Here is a 23,272-nt window from a genome sequence, read left to right as displayed (position 1 = left end):
TGGGTTACAAGATCAAGGAACAAAGGAACTAATAAATAGATTTCTATTTATGTTTCTTGTAGCTTTTAGCTAGAGCTATAAGGTTAACTTTTTTGGCAATGTTCTTTTGCTATAAACAATGTATGAACGTGCTCCTTATCGATTCTATTGTACTGTAACATTATGAGAGTGGGACATTGAATCAGCATGAAGTTATACATTATACTTATACTTATACCTTTATTTATTTAAATATATTTTTCTACTACAAATTCACAATTACGAGTGGCTCACTCTCCCAGCTCATTCGCTCACCGTTTGAACTAAATAATCTTTTTTTATTTGTCTTGTTCCACACTTTTTTTCCCTCATAACGTTTTATAACAGTATTAACAATATACAGGCAAAATATATAAACTTTGTTTTTTATACGCCAGTGTCAGGTATCGACTGTTGCTTTTCGTTAAAATAAATATTATTAGATGCTCTTTTTAACATGACGATCCGTATCCTTATAATTTTTTAGAATCTTCAATTTCAAATATGTCGTTTCAAAATAGAAAACTAAGAGCAATTTGAAATCTACCCCAGTTTTTTTTCCAGGTTCCTTCCTTTATTATGGTGGATCAGTTCTTCAAATAGTTCATAGTTCGCTTTTCCTTGTTTCTTTTGACTTTTTTTTCCCTATGACTGTACCTTGTTCTTTTTTTGTCTCCGCATTTGTTAGTGATGCTCTATATGTCTACATTTATGATGTCTAAATGTTCCAGGTTCGGCATAGATTCTTTATCAATTCATATGTATTGTAATTGTATCGTATCCCTGTTTTGTATCTCCTGCTAATTATTTCATATCTATTTTTAATTGTTATATCTCCATATGTCTGCTGTATGCACTGTCTTGCTCTATATCTATCACTCATATTACGCTTGTCTATGTCTATTGTTTCAAATCGTAGTCTGTCTTTTTAGATTGGGCTAGCGTGTCTGCATTATCATATCATCTTTTTCTTCCGGGTTCGGTTCTCTATTAAAAGCTGGTATATTCTGTGTTACTTGGCTTTTGGCTGTGCGATAGCCAGAACCTAGAAAAATTTGAAGAAAAAATATTGCAAATACTGTATTAAATATTCCTTGTTCTACAATTCAAATAAAAACCATCTTAAATAGATAGTAAAATTCTGTCAAATAAAGGATTTTAATTTTAATAATGCTTTTATTCTACGAGGAGGGCAAGTGCATTATGCATATCCAACAGCCTGTACTGTTGAGTTGTGATTGGATTGGATAGTATGCGCAATACTCAATAAAAACCTTTTTTCCTTTCCTAGCGCTCACAAGGTTCATGACGACCAACCCCGGAACCACCATGGGTATTACTTAAGGGTTGGTCTCCTTATTTGTTCGTATTTCTGTAATCAACGTGTGGGAAAACAGTATTTCCCCCTTTTTACTATCATCCTTTCTTAGAATGTTGTTCAAATTTCCCTCCAGTAGGTCTACTCGTCGGCCATCTTACTTATTTATTTAAACCAGCCAATCGCTTCTACTCGTGTCACATACGTCCAGTTTTCATCTGTGAATTTTGATTATTTTAAGTCAGTATGTCTATTTTTCTTCGTCTTTTAATTACTTCCTGCCTCTTATTCTTAAAAATGCATTCAAATTTTCCTCAAGTTGAATTTCTTGTTGGCTATCTTCCTTTTCTACTTGATCGACCAATCAGCGCACTTATTCCGCGAACCAATCAGTCGTCTTCCTTGAAATTCCGCAAGCCAATAAGCGCGCATCGTTAGTTAGACAGCGCCATCTCTATCGCACCGTGCGCATGCTCGTGATCAATCTCTCCAAGATAATCGCTTATTGCTCGTGTTAACACGTATTCGTTATTACATCACATCAGGTGTATCCTCAACGTCGCCGTTTCTACACATCCCTACGTTATCAGTCATCACCTGTGAGCTTTTATTATTTTAATTATATTATTATTTTTTAATTTTAAGTCGGTATGATTACTCTTTCTTGTTATTTCATTATTTTCTCTTTTCTTTTCTGGGTTTGTCTGATTTTTACAATTTTCAAGCATCTTTCCACGATTTTTTATACCTTATAATCTTATCAACGATATTTTGGGGTGTAAGTGTTTTTCCTACTCGATTTTTCAATATCGTTCTTTCCGCAGCCCATTTAGGACTGTTAAATATTTGGTCTGGTTTATTGCAATCTCAACATCCGTCACTAATATCTTTATTCATACTTTTGCGTTATTTTAATAATCTAAAACATAAAATAAAATATTTTAACTTTGCATTAAATATTATTTCAAATATTTCTTGACAACGAAAATAGATTGGGGAAAGAGATGATATTAAAATGCAAAAAACCATAATATTTAAAATAAATTTAGTTTCCTCTTTTAGTATGGCTATTTGCATGTAACAGAGTGAATCGTTGAAAGTTTTCGTCACTTAGGCTACTCCTTCGCTGGCATAGAATCAATCCAGCGAAACAAAGCGATCTTTCAACTGCGATAGACGACGAAATAAGTGTTCTATACTTTAAAAACTATTGTTTCATATATTTGCACTTTGTGACGATTCTAATTGTACAGTGTTACTATCATTTTTAACATTAAACTCATTCGGTTTTCCCATGAATGAAAAGAAATCGTCTAATTCTACTATATCTTACGCTTTGCTTTCCGAAAGTGAAGAGGATTGATTTCATACACTTTTTAAAGTTTTCAACGCTATTTCTTTGATATAACTACGTCTATCTTCCATCTTGATTACAATCCATCGTAATTTCCATCTTGGATGACTAACAATCGCAATTATGTAATCAGATGTCCTCTAAGCCATCAGTTTAAAAAAAATCGTAAAAATGAGAAAACCGAGTTCTTAAACTTGACATTAAATGATGTTAAGGTTCGCTTCTTTTTAAAGCTTGTGTATTGTTGAGGTTATTAGATGTATATACAGAGAAACGCGTGGATAAATTGTATAGTATAAAATATATTTTAATACAGAAGTGTAAGTACAAGTAGGAATACAATTTGAGCTGGTCCCGATTCGCACGCTATTGTAGCAGTGTTACCCTATAACTGAAAACCCCAAAGCCATCGTCGCCTGTCTATTGTTTATGGTCGTTTGAGAAAATTAAAAAGACCAGATATAGAGTTTTCTTAGAAGCGGTGACCGCTTCAACATGTATAATTGTCTACGCCACCGATATCTTGAAAACTATGTTCTATGTGTCTAAAATCTATGGAAAAATGTCACCCATATAATTTTTGTCCTCTTGCAATTTATCCAAAGCGTATGCGATTCATCTAAATATTTATTCTTATCTATATATTTTTGATAAGCACCAGTTTACTCACACCGACACTTGAAATGTCTCCCCATATAATCACAGAACCTTCTCGTCCGAGTTTTAAGGTAGATTTTAAATCTTTGGATTTAAAAACTTCATTCACTATCCGCCATATTATAGTTTTTTTCTATCTGAATAAAAAATGCACTATTTACTCTCATCGGGGAATATAACGTCATTCCACCAATTTTGAAGCTTCCTTCTTGCTATTCGACCATTAAATCTAGTGTTGTTTCTACACTGACTTGTTTCCTAGTTTCATGGCCAATCTCTTCTTCAACTCTCCACATTATTATTCTTTCCTCCTTTTCATTAATAATTCCAGGTGGTTGTTTCTTAAATTTGATACAGTCTTCTTCTTTATATTTTTTAATAATATTCGCAACTGTGTTCTTCTTCATTATTAATAATTGTGCAATTTCACGATAATTTTTACCTTTTTCTCTATGATAAATAACAAGATGTCTTTTATCGAAACTACTATTCTGTCCTTTTCGTGGCATGTTAGAATTCAGACACTAATACTTCGCAATATAGCTTTGTACCGAGATAAAATTATATTCTAGCAGTTTGTATACAAAACAAATCTATTTTGCACTTCGAATGGTTTTTAAGAACTATTAAATTACAAAGCATACCATAATGTACAAACATTAATGTGACGTGAAAATGTAACAACTTTTTGTTTAAAATCTGTTATACGATTAAATGTTATTGTTAGAACGAAATTATTTATATATTGTCAATATTCAATAAATGGTTTATCTTTTAGTAAAATAAACAATATAATATCTGAATTATTCTCTTACAAACAGCAATTACAAATAAATACGCAAATTAAAGAGTAACGATAGTTATCATTGATAAATAATCTGGCAGATATGAAATACTTACTTGGACAAATTCTCCGTGTTCATTGCTTCGGCTACGCTATTTCACAATTTGACTTTTTGAAATTTGAATAGACGCGGCGTACACGACACTGCAATGAATTATCGATATGTACGTACCAATCGAATATTTTACACTATGCATGTATAAAAAAAAGACAGTATGAGAAGTTCGTCGGATGCGATAATGTTCAAGTAGTAGACAGAAAAATTTATATTACATTGGGAGAAAATAGTCTAACAAGGTTATACTTTCCACATAATAGAAAATTTCAAAGATGACCGAAAAATATCCCGCCATTGAGAAGGAAATATCGGAGAAAGAAAGTTTAATTAAAATTAGCAATTCTGTTTTTCAGAGATTAACGTCAGGTAGATAGTTGATATTATACATATAAATAATTTATTTAATTTTTAAGAATTTCATTTCATATTTCAGTTTGTGTGTATGTGGAAGAGAGATGTACGCGCGTGTGAACTCTTTTTATATGTCATAATAACGTCATGTTATTATTATCATATTATTTTTAGAGTAAGGTTAATTTTTATTTTTTTCCAGTATAATTGTTCGTTGTTATTAGAGATCAAATGTGTACATTTTTAGCAAACTGTTTGCTATATACACATTTAAGGAAACAAACTATTTGTTAATATAATTATAAATTACAATATGTTAGATTTAGTATAATTATATTATTATTATTTAAAAATGTATAGTGCAAACTATAAATTACAATATAGTTAATATATCGATATATTATTTTTGTTTATTTTCTTCTATACGTGTAAGAAAATAAAGAAATAAATCACATCACATGTGTATTACATTTTATTTTTTTATACAATAATTATGTATCTTATGTATAAACAATTCAAGTATATCGTATCTGTAATTTGAAATATATGAAAGGAAAGTCATTATAAACATAAAATAGCTAGAATCAAATTTTGAAGAAATTACTCTAACTAATAAATTGCAGTATTATTTTATCAATCGAACGTCATCTTGTATCATTCAATTGATCGGTCGTCAATCTCATCACTTCTCCAAAGATTAGTACGATACACGGAAGCTCGGCTGAGTAGTATGGATATCTTAATACCAACTTGAATTTCAGTACTTGAGTGACAGTACTAATATGATGAAACTTTTTTATTTTTAACCTTTTTTCAATTAAACCTTCACTAACGAATTATGGAATTTTTCTGGTTAAAATGAAAATATGTGGTTAAATTAGAATATATTTTAGGTCACATTCAAATATACATTTAATAGGCGAAAGAAAATAGGCGAATGTAATTAAATCAGCGAATATGTCGCAGATTGCATCGTGGGTTGGTCTTGTTTAAATCATAAAAATCTCATTACATTGGTAAAAGTTTCACTAAAAAAAAAGTCCGGTAAACCGTACTTGTACTTAGAATCAGATCTTGTATACGATAATTCGTCACTGAGGAGGATCAATTATTGAGACAGTAGTGTATTTAACAAATGAATATGTTCAATAAAACAAATAAATTTCAAGGTATTGCTAATGAAGAAATCTGTACAACTGATGAAAAATGCTGGCTCGATAAATTAGTTGCTGTTGATAAGGATCATACCAGAGAAGCTGGTTTACATATAAATGAAATTGAAAGACTTTTAAACGACATTGATACATATACACGCACAAAACCTCGACGCGGTTGCCCCGTTGATTCTGTTAAAGTAAGTCTTTCATACAGCTGAAACGAAGGCTTTAAAAATTGTAAAAAAATGCAGTAATCCATTAAATAATATTATTAAGCATTAATAATAAAATAATAATGCATAACTCCGACGTAAGAAAATGGATTACTTTTTACAAATTTTTTTTACATACAATAAATAGGGCTATTTTGAGTAACCTTCTTTATGTATAATTCGAGTCAATTATACCAAGAAAAGGTTTACTTTCTACGTAGCACAATATAAAAAATACTTTACGTTTAGTAAAAAAAAATATTGATTCTTCAAGTATGTTTTAAAAAATGGCTGTCTCTTTGTTGGGAAAATCACTAAATAATTACTCGCAAAGCGGTCGATCTCACCGATTTCACCGAGATATGTTGTCAAGGTCAAAATTCTGAACAACTTTCACTAGCGTTATCGTCGTTTGGATTTAGCTTCCGAGACGTACATTTCTGTCGCACTTAATGAAATAGGTTGCGAATGCGATGCATGAAGGATCGTGATTCGTTAGTTTGGGAAGTTATGGGAGTGTTCTTGTCTTTTCCTTTCTTCCCTTTCCTTCAAACATATTGCTTCAGCCTTACAATTTATCTATTAACTTCATAATTTACAAGGCCATTATTAATAAATTGGTATATGCATAATGACAAACAAATGTTCGACACAAACCCATATTTCTCACGTTAACAGTAACATTTCCTGTATGATAATTATTCAATTTTATTTATATTTGTTAAACGGTTATAATAATGTAACAGTTCTATTTAACAATCGATAACAATCGATTATATATGTAACTGTGTGAGGAGTAAGTATTGTCCGCGATAATTGTAGCTGTTTGCTGTAGATACCTCTGCTGGCGAATGCTATTTTTCTTCTAGCTTAATTACGTAGAAGAAAAATCGGACTACGGGCGCCGGGATTCGAACCCGGGTCCCGAATGTTCGTAACCTAGTACCCTAACCATTGCTTTTTTTTATAACGTTTATTGGCCAGTATTTGTGCATTACATGTGCGTGTTCCATAATAAACAATGAATTCTGTTGTGGGATGGTTCAGGTAAAAGTACCGATACGTGACGGTACGACATAGCCATGCAATATTTTGCGTGTCCGAGTTACATTTTTTAGGTTTACAATTACAACTTAAATTTAAGTCGCTGTAGGTGCTTATATACGATATTGTTTCTTTTCTTTCTATCTCTGTTGTAAAATCCTGGTCGCAAAAACAGGACAGTTCGTTAGCCTATTTGGTCTTGGAGGGACTGTGGGATTTTGGGAAGGGATGGGAGAGGGTGGACTAGGAGGGAAGGGAGAGGTGTCCTGTAGAATTATTTACAATATTTACAAGTTTAAACGGTGGTAGATTGAGCGTTGTCGTTTTGTGGCTCTTTCTCTTGTTATTTTTATTATGGTTTCGGTATCCACCAATATTTTTTTATATTTTTTCTGTGATTGTCTTCTATGTTTTTTTGGCGGAGGGCCATGTTGTATCTCCACCTAGTGTCTGCAGTTCATCCATCTAAATTTTCCTCGCAGAGTATTGATTTAATCCCTATTTTTCTTTTTATATGGTAGAATATTGGGATATTGTTTTGGTCTTGGAGGTAGCTTCTTTCGTCTAGGTATAGAAAAGCTTCGAGGGGGATGTAGCCTGTTAACATTTTATTTTTGTGTATTTTTGTAATATGCGTAGTTTGGAAATAAGCAACCGAAGATTAAACTATTTTCTTTTATCTTTGCAGCTCGCGCGAAGTGGTTTCTTGTTAGTTTTAAGATGTGACAGTCGATGCGATGGATGTTGGCTAAGTCGTATATTCTTCTATTTTTCACATATTTTTTGAATTCGCTGTGTTTTGATCTGTAAATACTCAGACAAGCTCTGATGCATTTTCTTTCGAATATGCGAATTTTTTCCATTAGGGAAGCTGATATGTTGTACCAGATTGGGCAACCGTAGGTTATAATAGGTCTGATTAGTGCTTGGTAGCACAGGATTTTTACTTTGGCTTGAATTTCGATGTGCTGCTTGTTGTTTAATCTGTCGTCTATATTTACGTCTAGATATTTTACGTAGTTTTTGTGTGGTATGGGCTCCTATTCGTTTGCTTTTTCTCTTAGTTGAAATTTTTTATAATGTTCTACATACTCTATGCATTATATAGATATTTCTATCAGAATATTCTATCAGAATAAGACATTTCGTTCTTCATTTCATTCTGCATCGTTTTCCAGTCTTACTTATAATTTTAAGTAATGTATAACACAGGAAACAGTAATAAATAAAAATTCGAATTAACGTGACATAGCTAGTGATAAAGAGTACACACAGAAATATATGAAAAAAATATTAAATTCAAAATTCGTTGAAATTGACATACCCCGTTTTTCTCGTCGACGTTTTATGTAATAAGCAATATCATATATTCATGTATATTATATACTAATTAAAGGTGTCAGATTGTTTAAAAGCAAATAAGGGAAATACGTTAACTTGTGAAATAGAAGTAGAAAGCTTTAAAAAGTGCATCGATAAATCATTGCATGCTGCTGTTGATAGAAATATGAAAGGTGTACGCAGAAGCAAGAAAGGAAGTTACTTAGAAGCATTTGAAAGGGAATATCAGTTTTGATTTTTTAAAATAAATATAAAAACTTGAATATCACACATCGTACGTACAATATTATTAAGTTTACCAAGAAATTTTTTACGAAATTGAAGCATATTATAAAACAAATAATAATAGACAAATATTTGCTAACGACACATATGTATATTATAAGTAAATTATTTATGTATTTCAGATCGACACCGAAGTTAAATAAGATGGTTCCTATTTTTGCTGTTGAGAGAAATTTTTTGTTCATAAGAGATTAATATATATGACAAACAAATTCAATTCTAGGACTGAAAAGTGCGTGCATAGAACTTTGAAGTTTAATATGTACCAAATACATAAGTGGTAAAAGAAGTTATTCTTTTATAAGTTTAACTTTTTTTTGAAATAATAATTATGTATAGAAATGGTATTTCAAATACATATTTTAATATTAACTCATACAAATTATTATGAAATGAGTATTTCATTGAAATATAAAATAAAAGTACTTCAAATAATAATATTTCCATCAATTTCTATTTCAAATAATAGTGTTTCAAATAGTAATACTGCTATTTTTACTTAAGTAATACTGTTTCGATCGTTCGCGGAAAGACGCGATCGCGAAATAGTATGTCAACGAGAGTCGTAAATGCCTGTTACGATTAAATAATCGACGCCACGAACTGATCGATACCCTTATTTCTGTTAGGATAATATGGGCTGCTTCAATTGAGTTTACACTGATTTAGCAAGTATAAATTAATGTTTATTCAAACAACTTCTTGACTACAGAAATATAAATTGATAAGATATAATTAAGTTTCAATTGATAGACAAAGTGTGGAGTACGCGACGTAAACTTAGATGATGACGGTTAGAAATATGTATTAAGACTGACTTTCTGTGAAGATGATGCTGTGGAGGAAACTTGGACGGGTCTAAAGACACGAAAAGAGCTGATTTGTTAAGTACAAGTTTTCGTTGGTAGAGTGAGGGAATAGACTTAACTGTTAATTGGTCATTTGACAAGTTGGTGGGTGAGGGAGCCCCCCCCCCCCCCCCCCGAGAGAAAGTTGCTAGTGGGAAGCATGATACGTGAGAAAAGCCAACTTTCCCGTGTCAACCCGTAGTAAACAATAAACTTTTGAGAACAATTCGGTATAAGGATATTTGTTTGGTTTGAAGGACCTTCATTAGAAAATTTCTGAGATTTATGGAAGGTACTGAGACATCTGGCTGCCATCTTGCCTGCTGTGTGTGGCCTAGTTAATGCAGAGAGTCGCCAGACGTAACATTCTCCCCTCGTTGAGAGGGTACCGATCAAAGTTAGCGAGGTGTGGTGTTGTTTTTATTCTCATCCTATTTCGTCTCGGTCGTTGGTTATTCGGATTTCTCAAGATCGGGTTGAATTGGTAGTGGAACAAGCCTTTTGACGCTCCGATCCAAGATGCTCTTTGTCGTCTGAACTGTAGCTGTCTGAATGATACCATCAGCAGCTTTTTTTTCGGAGGAGGGAAAAATGCTCTTACGCATACCCCGTACCAAATGTGCATGGATTATGTGGGACTCGGCAGATGATTTGCTATACCCACTAAAAACTCCTCTTCCTTCCACTCCAGAGGTACTCGAGGTTCCAACCCGGCACGATCATTCGATAATACTTTGGGTTGGCCTCTACTCAACGTACTCTGCTCCTCTTATCTAGCTGCAGCCACCACCCTTCTGCTTCTTCTTTTTCCTCTGGCCTGTCCATATTCTTTGCGTAGCGATCATCGCCCACGTGCAGGACTCTGTGAACTTCTGCCACGACCTCAGCCATCCTCGCGACGATGTCTGCATCCATGCTCCACTCGATCCCCAGATCGATTTTGAGTGAAATCCTCTCCTTCATCCATCTGGGGCATTTGAACAGGACATGCTACGCGTCGTCCGGGACATCCCCACAATCCCAACAACTCGTATAGTTCTCCTCTCCGATCCTAAACCGGTACTGATTGAAAATTCCATGACCGGTAGGGATCTGCATCACATAATAATTGATCCTCCCCCTTCTTCTCACGAAGATCAAAGGGTCTCTGATCAACCTCCTTGTCGAGTCGTCGGGATTGTGGAATGACCATTCGATCCTCCACCTGTCCTCGGCATCCTGCTGTAACCTCTTCCTATCCTCTACCAAGTCGTGCCTCTCTCACTGCACCTCTTCTTCGTGTCTCCTCCTCGCCTCATACTCCTCCTACCGGAGCTTCGCCTTAATGTGTATGGGCATACTGCCCGTTACCATGCACAGTGCCCCATGCGACACTGTCCTATACGCTGTCGAGGTCCTCGCCAGCGCGGCCCTCCGGGCATTGATCACGATCTCTTATTTCTAGCCATACCTAAGGCAGATGCCCATATCGGCGTAGCGTGCAATGCCGCCGACTCCCACATTCCGTAATACAATTTTCTCACGCAGTTGGTGGGTCCATTCACATTAGGCAGGAGGCTCCTGATGGCACCTACGAACCTCTCCGCCTTATCGCACGCTTACTCTAAGTGCGAGGAGTATCTCCTGGCATTATCAAGTGTCACCCCCAGATATTAAATAACTTCTTTATTAATTTCTCAAAGTTAAAAACCTTAGAGACGCGTTTCTCAGTCAGCAAAAATTTCGGTCTCCGTCGCCAGCCGAAGACCCGCCTTCTTACACCAATCAGCGACCATCTTGACCAGTCCACCGACCCTGTCCCCGATCTCCTGTGTTTTCCGTATTGTGATAATCAAGGCCAAGTCATCCGCGAACGCGATCGCGTCCACATTCTTAATCGGGTTCAGCGCCTTTAGGAGCCCATCGTAGACCAAGTTTCACAGTAGTGGTCCTAAGACTGTCCCCTGAGGCACCCCCGCGTAAATGTTTCTTCTTATATCCCCCTCTCGGCAGTGGGCAACTATTCTCCAATCCGATAGACAGGCGTCCAATATTCTCAGCAACTGGCCTGGTAAACGCCTTTCTTTGGCCTTGAGGTGATGAGGCGTGATAGGTCTAGAAGAATCACTCGTGTCGTCAACAATAACAATTTATTTGCTTATGTCTGTGGCATACACTAGCGCGCCGAAAGCACGATACAGATGTCGGTTCGAGATTACAAGTTCAAGCTCGGCGCGATACTTTACGCGGTGGTTCGAGGCGAGACGATTGCACAGATGTCGAGGAATTCCGATTCGCTATTACGTACGACTGCGGGCGGACAATTCAGATCGGCGTCTTCCAACTTGCCTCGCGACTCGCGATGGAACAGAATGAATTTGTGTCGCGATGATGCTCCTTAGGAAAACTGTGCTTGGGTGTGTCTAAGGATACGGAATCATCGGATTCGTTAAGGAAAGCGTTAGTTCAGAGGGTGAGGGAAATGGACGTCGCTGTTAATTGGCTAAATCGTGAGTTGGTGGTTGGAAAGAGATGACAACTGCCCTTGAGAGAAAGTTGCTAGCGAGGAGCGTGGTACGTGAGGAAAAGCAGATTTCCGTAGTGGGTGGTATGTGTAGGGACTATTGAGACAAAGACTATTTGTTCCTTTAGAGAATCTTAGCTGCATGAATCCTAAGATTTATAGCGGGTCCTTAGGCTCGCTGTAAATATTCGGAGAGAGTGTATCGACATCTGGCAATCATCTGTTCGCAAGGTAGAGTCCTTGTGTAGCGAGGCACGGGACAGAAACCGTTGGGAAGTTTGCTGTCGAGTGCCGCTACAGCCTCCTTCAATAGCCTCCTCCACCTTAACATATTGAAGGCATTCTTTATGTCAAGAGCGATTAGAATGCAAACCAATCCTCTCTTCCGGCACAGCTCCGCAATCCTGCAAATTCTTCCTAACGCATCGATTGTTGATCTTCTTCTCCTGAATCCATACTGATCCCTGTGGAAGGGATCCCTCCCAGGGCATCACTGAATATGATTCTTGCAGGTATGCTCTCAGACCTTACTCAAAACCGGCAGTATGCTATCGGTCTATAGGAAGGTGACAACCACTTTCCACACCACCGGAATCTGTCCAATCCTATATATACTATTGAACAGGTCCAGGAGCCTGTTGTTTCACGATGATCTTGACAACTTGTCCCGGAACCTCTTCTACACCCGCGGCCTTCTTCGGATCGTATCTCGCCATTGCTGCCCGCAGATCTGCCTTCGTTACCCGCAGGTTGTATGGAACCTCATCCTGCGTCCATGTGATGCGAACACTATGCTATTCACCCTGTGCTCGCCACCCTGCCTCTGCTAAGGCTCTCCGGAGATCCGCGTCATGCCATCTTCACTCTTACCACACGATACGGCCTCCCCTAGGGATCTTGTTCCAGCGTTGCGCAGAACTTCCTCTATTCCACGCTTTTACTGCGTTCGATCGATCTTCTCAACCTCTTTCTCGCCTCTTTGAACTCGTTTACCAAGCCAGCGTTGTCTCCACCAGCTGCCTCTGCCCGCTGAGCTCTTCTTCTTAATCTCAGAGATGCCCCCCTCAGCTCGGACAACTCGTCATTCCACCAATAATTAATATTCCTCCTCCCTCGCGGCGGTAGAATCCTCTTTAATTCTTCGGCATACATGCGTTCCAATCATTCCAAATTAATCATTTCCCAAATTAATTGATTTTGCGTTGAAATCGTCGGCGACCAGCATCGCCGGAGCTCTTCTGTTCCCTTCCCTTACAGTCGTCTCCAGATTCGCCATGTAGCCGGCGAACTCTTATTTGCTCATATTAGGGGAACAGTACCCGCTGATGCACACTTTTCTCGCTGCTTTAACGCCAACAACTCTCTTCTTGCTAGTCCTGGTCCCGCTGATCGCTTACCGTCTATTAAACGGAGTGACCCATAGCGATGCTTCTTCCTCCTCTCCTGCCCCCCCCCCCCTCCTGACCATCGGGCAGGCCAACGAGCCCATTACGTGCCTCACATTCGCTTCTTCCTATTTGGAGCACATAGCGCATCTCGGCTCCCTATTGCACTGCCTCATGACGTGTTCATTACCACCACAGCTCCCTGCCAGGATATACCACCGTACACTTTGCCGCTGTATGTCACTTATAGCATCTCTGTACACTAGAGGGGAACCTGGTCGCAGCTATCGTCAAGCCCGTCCAGAACCTCATTCCTTGGTGACCACACTCAAAGGCACCACCACGACCGCTATCTGAGTTCCCCAAGGTGCCATTTTTAGCGTCTTAACGTCAATGCAGTCACTCGATGATAACGCCCATTCTCTCCTTAGATCCTCCACCAACTCCTCCTTGGTTGTCAGGGGGTCAATGTTTTTAATTTATATCGTTACCCTATTCACCAGGGCCGACACCTCCGTCTGATCACTCAGGGCAATCTCTAGCTTCTCGGCCACTTCACCCACTGTCACTTTTCTATCAAATTCGATAAGGATGTGACCGGTCCTGGTTCTTCTCCTGCCTGTCGTCCCAACAATCGTGCTTCTGACGGCTATAATTCTCTTGTATACTTCCATCTGCCCCCGGCCCTCTTCGACCTTTATAAGGATGGACTCCCTCCTCTTCCTTGCAGGTGGTATTCTTCTACCGTCTCCTCTGACTTCTTTACTACCCTCGGTCACCGACGGGCTGCGGTTCTTGCGGTCGTCGTCTCCTCTCCTTCTTTCTCCTCTCGACGACGTGCCAACCTTCCGAATCACTCCTCTACCTCTCCGAATATTCGGAGACTTCTGGCTGTCCGCACACATCTACATAGGATGGCTCCCCTTTTCTAGGTCGCTTAGCCACCGCCGTGACTTTATGCCCTTCTCCAGGGGATACCATCTTCCTCTTTGACTGTTCCGCCGCTGGCCTCCGACCGGTATCCTGCCTCTTCACCTCTTGCTTCTTATCCCTCATCGTTATCATCATATTCCGTCCGCCCCTTTCAATCTTTGCGCGGTCAGGTTTCGTCCGAACTCTCCTCCCCAGCGTTCTCGTGTGTCACGTCGATTTGAAATTATTTCACGTTCCGCACGGGAGATGACAAATTTGTATTTAAATTATGATCGTTATTGCAAAATTTGTTAGAAACTGACAGAGTAACGATACAGAATGTTATGACAGAACAGAATAGAATGTCGAGTACTGACTTGGGAGGGTTTCTATATCAAGGGTTTGGTTCCTGTGGAGGATATCCTGTTACTGCTTAGTTATTGTTTCGATAGCTAAGGTATGTGAGATATGATTATCCTATCGCTGTATTCCCGGGACCAGCGTGACATTCCCCCCTTCTTAGCTTCGCTTTGCTCCGCTAAAGCGTAAGACTCTGGTGGGGCTTTTAAGTTGAATGATGCCCCCATCTTCGTTTTCGGTGATATTTTGGAAGGTGATCGTCCTTGGTGCTGTTGATGCTTGCTCGATCCTGTTTACGCGAACGGTAGGACTGAGTATTTTGATACATACATTTTTGGGAAGTGATCGGCGTAGACATTTGAGAAGTTTACAATTGTTCAATACATATATTGTTCCTAGTCCTAGGGCTACGACTCCTAATATTTGTAGTGTAGATATGCCATATTCTTTCAGTGAATTTATGCGTCGCTCAAATTGCAGGGTACTGATTTGTGTTTGTAATGTATCGAGGTTGGTTTTATATCAGTTAAAATTGTGAATTACCTTTGGAGCTGTTTCTAATATTTTCTCTAATATTGGAACGTCTGTTTCTTCGAAGCTGTATATACTATTCTTAAATTTTGTTCCGTAAGAGATATTTTTATGTGATCCTCCTATTTTCATGATATTGTAATCGTATGCGATTATGCACCCGGTTTTACTGCTAATTAAGCTTGGTTCTCTAATTTCTAGGATTTTACGTGTCTTATATAACACGTCGATTAGTACATTTTTTGTAGGAATAATAATATATAATGGTTTTCCGTCTGCAAAGGTACGAATGTCAATTCTTCCAGCTTGAAGATAGCAATCGGATAGGTTTTGACTGTCTGTTGATTACTAATTAATTCTGATCTACATTTAGGTGAATTGATTCTATTGTGACTCGGTTGAGTTCTTTTACAGATGTGGATGATTGCTGTTCGTTTACAATATTTGTTCAAGTAGTGACTATCAGCAAAGGTGTATTGTTCTGAGTTGGTTAGTATCAAGTCAGTTTCTATTACAGGCGCAATGAATACAGAGTTTTGTTTGGAAGGTATCGGATAAATTTTAATTATTTTCCATTCATTGTTTTCCAAAAACGGCACAGTTATTGTATATATAAGTTTGTTATCTCTTATCCATACCTTTAGTTTACTTAGATCTAGAATTAGTTGAAAGTTTTGAACTGAAGGTTCGATATGGTTAGTCATAAAGTTTTGTCTCGTTATTTGGTCAAGTGTTTTTAAGAATTGTTCAGGTTCTATAACTTGTGGGTTTATGATTCCTTGTTTGCCTAACATTACGGTGTTAAAAATTTCGTCAATGTTAGTGTGGAATTCCGATATGGTAGATTCAGTTTGAATTAATAGGGAGACTAATATTTCGTTTTTTTCATTGTGGTCTCCTAATTCGGCCCTTGTAATTTATTTAAAGTTTGGTCTGTTAGGTTTTTGAGTTATCGGAGCTGGAGTGATATTGATTTTCCAGTCTATATATTTGTCATAATAGTCCGGGTTTTCTACATTGGATTGGATTTCTTCATTAGTGATAGGATACAATCGGGATAAAGCGTCTGCAGCTGTATTTTCTTTTCCTTTTTTGTATTCGATTTCATAATCGTACTCCTCGAGTCTCAAACACCATGAGTCTCAATAAGGGATCTTTAACATTCTTCAACCATTTCAAGGTTTTATGATCACTTTAAATTTTAAATTTTCCACCAAGTAGGTATTGTCTTAGTCTTTTGATTGATCGTATTATTGCTTATAACTCTTTCTCGGTCGTGGAATAATTTTTTTCAGGAGGGTTGAAAGTTCGGGATATATAACAGCATGGATGTTCAAAGTCTGGATATTGTAGTATAGGGATTTCGCAGAGTTCTTGTTTTAGTGTGTCAAATGCAAGTTGTTGTTTATCGGTCCAATGGAATTGAGTGTCCTTTATTGTGAGATCTGTCAGTGGTTTCGCGATTTTAGAAAAATTACGTATAAATTTTCTATAGTATCCAATGAGTCCTAAGAATGATTTTATGTGGGTCGCGGTTTTTGGTGTTTTAAAGTCTTTCACAGCTTGAATCTTTTTGGGATTAGATTTTACTCCCTCTTTTGTTACTACGTGCCCTAGGTATTGTAATTCTGGTTTCGAAAATTCCCATTTGTCCGGTTGTATTTTTAAACCTAAATTTTGTAGTCTGTCTAGCAGAATAGCTAGATTTCGGTTATGTTCTTGAATGGTGCTCCCGAATATTATAATGTCATCTAGGTATACAAAACAGTTATTTCCTATTAACCTCCGTAGCGCGGTATCCATCATACGTTGAAACGTCGTCGGTGCGTTTTTAAGGCTGAAGGGCATGCGATTATAGTGGAAGTGACCTTGTGGGGTTGAGAATGCAGTATATTTTTGGAATTTTTCTCCATAGGTATTTGATGAAATCCTGATGAGAGGTCTAGGGCTGAGAAAAATTTAGCTTTGCCTAAGTAATCGAGTATTTCATCCGAATTTGGTAAAGGATATGCGTCTTGGTCTGTTTGCTCGTTTAATTTTCTAAAGTCTATAACGATTCTCCATTTTTGTTTGCCTGTTGCGTCTAATTTCTTTGGAACTACCCAAATTGGTGCGTTATACGGACTGCCCGATGGTTCTATGATTTGTTTGTCTAACATGTCGTTGATTTGAGTCTCAATTTCTTTTTTATGACATTCGGGCTGTCTATAAGATTTGATGTTTATAGTTTTGTCTGTCTTGAGTGTGATTGTATGTTCGGTCAACTTGGTACATGGTAATGAGTCTGTTTCCATATTAAAAACGTCTAAATAATTGATGAGGATTTTCTCAAGGGGTCCTCGAAATTCTGGCTCAATATGTTTGGTACGTATTATTTGTGCGAATTTATTAATTTGGCTTAGTTTATCGGGTTTCTCTATTTCGTTTGTAATGTGACAAATTTGCTTACCAGTGTTGATGAAACATACTGCTGTGGGCTTTCCTTCGATGTATTGGCTTGAAGTTAAAGTTTCACCTGGTCTTATCTTGCTATCGGTTTTCTGGAATGGTAATATAATTTTGTCTAAGGTTAGTTTATGGTTAGTGACGCTGTATTGGTACTTTGTAAGGAATGGGAGTCCGATTATTCCATCTTCGATTAGAGGAAAGTTGTTAGGGATTACGTAGAATTGATGATTTTTCTTGAGCATGGTTAAATTGCAAATTTTGTTAATGGTATGTTTGTCACTTCCCATTAGGAAGGTCTTTGGATTAGAGGTTTGGACGTTTAGTGAGGCTTTTTCTTTTATAAGGTTGATTCCTGCTCCGGTATCGATGAATAATCTGGCTCTTCCTCCGTCTCTTCGTTGCAGTACGATTGATAATAATCCGGTGGTGGTGCAGTTGACTCTAGGTAAGCTTCCTCTGGGTTCTCCGTTGTTTGGTTTACTCGAGGTGGAATCTTTCCTTGGTTTGCGAATGGAAAATTTCGAAAGTAGCAGTTTTCGGCTGTGTGTCCAGTTCGTAAACACTTTGGACACTTCGGTTTCATGCGATCGTCTAATAGTCGGCTAGGTAGCTGAGCAAATGTTTGTGGTTGTGGATCGGTAGTATTTCGCTTGGATACTAATATAGTGTCGTGAGATTGATTTTTTGGGCGGTTGGCAACACGATTTGCTTCTTGTAATCATTGTTCTCTATCAGCTGCTAGTTGTTGGGCAAGGTTCAGGTTCTTTGGATCGTTAGATACTACCATCTGTCCTATTTCCTATCGTAAGTTGAACAAATTTGTTTTAAGTGCTGCGCGTTTTTCAATATCTATAGCTACGCGTCGTTCAATTGGTGTGCGGTTTTCGGTTTGAACCGCGTAATTTAATTCGTTCAGCTGTTGTCGGAATCTGGAGTTGAAAGATTGTACACTTTCTGTTGCCCCTTGTTTTAAGTTCTTTAATTTGTCCTTACAATTGCTAATAGTTGTTGGTGTTAATACGCGTTGTCTTAAGCATGAATATAAGTCTTCGAACGAGTTAATTTTTAGATATCGTATGTTCCGTTTCTCTTCCTCCTCTCTTCTCTTTTTCCTGCTTCTCCCCCCTATCGGTGGATAAATCTTCTTTAATTCAGAGGCACATGTCGTTTCCAGAATAGTCTGTAAGCGATCACCATGTGCCTCCTCGTCGTCCATAACATCTGTAAATAATTTGTCATAATTTCCGTCAAACGGCAAAACGAATTTATCCATATCAGCGTCCCTCGTCGAATATTAAAAATTTTTGGCGTTGCGCCTTGTCCTTTTGATTTTAAAACTATGAAGGACGTAGCGGTGGTCCGATGCCGACCAGACTTTCGGTATCCTCCCACCGACATACCTCTTCGCTAGTCCCTTATTTACGCCGATGTCACGTAAAATAAAAAAAGGGGTAGCCCGAACCAAAAGAAAAAATTAAGGTAACAAAAAAAAACAAGAGAATTTATTTCTTGTATTCTGAATTTACACTGACTGCGATTTGGTTCTGTGCTCCAGCCGTGACTTTCCAAGACCGAAGCTCTTGCAATTTGACTTTCGGTGGGATGTGTTTCTTCTTTGTTTGTCATCCCTTAATATCCCCACTACCCTGCAGGCGTACGTGACCGTTGCCACGCTTCTACAACATTCGGTGGAAGAACCGTTAGGATATAGATGACTCATTAGGCGCTTCGGCGATATACATTGTCGCTAAGGCCGCCACATCTTTATCTCCATCATCGGTCCATCGGATTTGGAGTATGCCGGTCGTGACACCGACAACGTCATTAAAACTCGTTCTTTTGTTCCTAATGAACGTATAGTCAGTGTATGCCATCTTTATCGAAACGATGTCGTTATTCGTCATCATATTCAGGAGCTGGTTCTCCTGCGGTCGTTCTTCTTTCCACCCCATGTGGTAGCTTTAGGGTAGAAGTGCCTTTGATATATGCAGTGAGGGGAAATGCTTCTCTGTTAACCTCGCTGGATTGTCAGTGGCTCTGGTATTCTATATCTGGACAGCGAATTACATTATGACGGTATTTTGTGATTATTTGCTTTGTTAACGCTAACTGCAATTTTTCCATCGATATGATTACTCCCCGTTTTTATTTATATAGGTAATATGCATTCCACACATAGATGTCGATGAGGTAGAAGAAAAATTTACGATACCATTTTAATGATTTTCATGTTGAATTGGTTGTACTTATCACCATACCCACCTCATCTACTTTAGCTTTAGCTTTACTTTAGATTTAACCAATGCTGTCCATGATACCAAATCCTACGGTATACGAGGCCTTACAAACCTAATCCTCGAGATAGCATGTCCGCCGCATTGTCTTTTGACGGTACATGTCGCCACTGAGTCACGTTATTATCTTGAAAAATTTCGGCTACTCTACTTGCAACAAAAGGTTTAAAAGCGTGCGGTGGAGTGTTTATCTAACGTAATACTATTGTCGAATCCGACCAAAAGGTGGTTGATTGAACTGCAAGGTTTAAGGCCTTGGTGACGCTGCTGAATAATTCGATTACTAGCACTGCGCATAATTTCACTCTGGGTAAGGATTGCGTTTTCAGCGGTGCTACTCTGGATTTTGAGCATAGTAAATGGGTCCAATGCCTGTTTTGGCTGTCTGTGCTACGGAGGTAAATACACGCTCCATATGCTCGCTCACTGGCATCGGCGAATCCGTGTACTTGTAACGTAGGAATGGTAACTTGGTGAATTTTTCGTAACTGATCTTGGAAGTTTAACCATGCTACACGAATGTTGCTCGGTCCATACCGATACCGTTATCGTCCCATTTTACTCGAAATTTCCATAATTCTTGTAATATTAATTTCGCCTGGACTATTCCCGGTCCTAATAGACCTAACGGATCGATCGAGCTACTGCTGGGAGTATTACCCTTTTTGTCACCTTGTGCACCTTTGCCTTTTGTTTTAAGGAGTAGCGTATAGTATCTCGTGTGGCCTTCCACTGTAATCCCAACGTCTTCTTGCTGTCCTAATAAGAGGTGGTTCGACGGATCCGATTTCATGCGTAGTGACTCTATTAATTTGGTTTCGTTCGAGACCCATTGTTTGAGCTCGAATCGTCCTTTCGTGGTTATGTTAATGAGTTCATCTCGTCACGATCTCGCTTTCTCGAGAGTGTTCTCCCCGGTTAGCAAAACGTCAACATAAAAATCTAAAATAGTTCTGTCTTTCGTCTTGCGCTAATTGGTGTGGAGTATTGCAAGGCATGATGTGGACGCTGTGCCGTATGTGACAGTATTCAATTGATACGTTTTTACTCCTCTACCTCTCCGAATATTCGGAGGCTTTTGGCTGTCCGCACATATCTGCATAGGATGGCTCCCATTTTCAAGGTCGCTTAGCCACTGCCGTGACTTTATGCCCTTCCCCAGGAGATACCACTTTCCTCTTCGGCTGCCCCACCGTAGACCTGCGAATAGTATCTTGCCTCTTCGCCTCCTGCTTATTATCCCCCGTCGTTGTCATCATAATCCGCCAGCCCCTTTCCATCTTTGCACGGTCAGGCTTCGTCCGAACTCTCCTCCCCGGCGTTCCCGTGTATTGTTCCAATGTGGACACCGAGCCTTCCACTGCCAAACTCATCCTCTTTACGTCTTCGTTTTTTTTTTCTTATCACGACCTAATCCCTTCATTAGCATTCTCAGTGCTTTTACCACCCCCATCAGGGTTCTTGTCAAACTACAGATCTCCAATCCTGTTAATACTTATCTTCTCTCTCACCCTCACTGTAGGGATCGTAACACATTTCCACCGTACTATCCTCTACCTCGCTGCCTCCTGGCAGTGGTTTACCATATCTATCGAGGGAACTTCTTTCCACCGCCCTCCTCGACAAATACTTCTTGTCTCTTTTACCTATTTCTCTTGGAGTGCTAATCTGACTACCTCCAGAATCCTCGCCGTCTTATATCATCGGCACCTGGATAGATCTTGATAACTCGACCCAGAGGCCATTGCATCAAGGGCACGTTGTCCTCTCTGAGAATGACGATTGTGCCCTCCTGGATGCTGTGTCCACCCTTGCTCCATTTATTGCGATTGGTCTACTCATTCAGATATTCTTTATGCCAGCGGTTCCAAAAATGCTGTTTGATTTGTTGAGTGTGTTATCATCTGGATAGCCAGTTGGATGGAGGATCCCTGAAATCTCGCTCACGCAAACTCATTAGTGAATAACCAATAAGGAAATGGCCAGGAGTGAGAACTAGGAGATTGTTTGGATCCGTGGATATTGGCGTTAGCGATGGTGAATTGAAGATTGATTCTATTTCGAGGATAACGGTGTTAAATTTTTCAAAGGTGAGTAACTCGTTGCCGACGACGTGTCTAAAGTGATGTTTGGATGACTTCACCGCTGCTCTCCACCGCCTGTTTCGCCCACCGAAATGCAGAGAATGAGGAGCGATGAAGCGCCATTCGATTTGCTTGTCGGATAGGAATGTGTTTACCTTTTCTTTAAGATCGTCTGACTTCGATAGATCATGGAGTTCTTTCAATTCATTGTTTGCGCCGATAAAGTTTATGTCGTTATCGAAGTGGATGGTCAAGCACAACCCCCGCCGGGCGATGAATCTGCGAAGAACGGCGATGAAGGTTTCACTCGTAAGATCTCCAATGAGCTCAATGTGCACCGCCTTAACTGCTAGGCATACGAAGGTGCCCACGTATACTTATCAAACTGTTACCACGAAAAGCATGTGGATTACAAAACACGTTCTCACTGAGCTTTATCATACTGTTACCACGAAAAGCCTGTGAACTATATCACACATTCTCACTGAGCTTTATTACGTTTTCGCCCCAAGTGTGCGAACTCGCTCTGCCGGTTGTTATTGGCATAGTGCTGCTGATCTTCCGAGATCGGAGTACTCATGTCGTCGTGGTCACTGTTATTGCCATCAGTACAGACATCCAACTTAGCAGGAATATGACTATCTGGTATTTTTTTTAATCTATCATGACCGTACTTATACGATCGCTTACCGTCTAATGCCTTTAAGATATACTTGTCTCCTTGAAAAATTTCTGCTATTGCAAATGGACCTCTAAATTTTGGATCTAATTTGGTGTGGTTTCTTTCCTCATTTTTGCGTAATATGAAATCACCGAGATTAAACCTAACTACTTTAGCTTTAGCTTTGTCGAATATATCTTTATCGTACTTAGCTTTCGTTTCTATTTCTTCTACTGCCTGTCATCTTACATTGGAGATATCGATGTCTTTTTCTTCGATGTTACCGGGTAGCAACAGACCGTAAGGTCTTGCTGTTCTACCTATTCGTAATTTTAATGGGCTCGAATTTGTCACGCGGTTGGTGGTGCAAAGCCAATTGTATTTCCCCAATCGCGTCTTGCCATGGCCGCCGGGTCGTCTCTACTATTGTAAAGATGTTTTTTAATGTGACCACAACACGCTCTACCTGCCCATTGGCTCTACTACCACCGGTCGCTATCAGGTGAACTTTAATTTGTTTGCGTTCACAGAACTCCTGGAATTCTTTACCCATAAAACATCTTCCTTGATCCGCTATTGGGACTGCCGAATGAAAATATAGCAGACT

General features: G+C 38.8%; 1 protein-coding gene across 1 annotated transcript in view; it reads left to right on the top strand.

Moving 5' to 3' along the window:
- The first annotated feature begins 1,553 nt into the window (after positions 1 to 1,553).
- Positions 1,554 to 23,272, top strand: part of LOC126926077 (SET domain-containing protein SmydA-8-like) — a 165,257-nt gene continuing 143,538 nt past the window's right edge. The window contains exon 1 of the mRNA XM_050742187.1: positions 1,554 to 1,935. The gene's annotated coding sequence lies outside the window, so the exon portion shown is untranslated. The remainder of the gene's footprint in view (positions 1,936 to 23,272) is intronic.

The sequence above is a fragment of the Bombus affinis genome, chromosome 17 (assembly GCF_024516045.1).
Source record: "Bombus affinis isolate iyBomAffi1 chromosome 17, iyBomAffi1.2, whole genome shotgun sequence".
In the NCBI taxonomy this organism is placed as follows: Eukaryota; Metazoa; Arthropoda; class Insecta; order Hymenoptera; family Apidae; genus Bombus; species Bombus affinis.
This window is presented reverse-complemented; position numbering and strand designations above follow the sequence as displayed.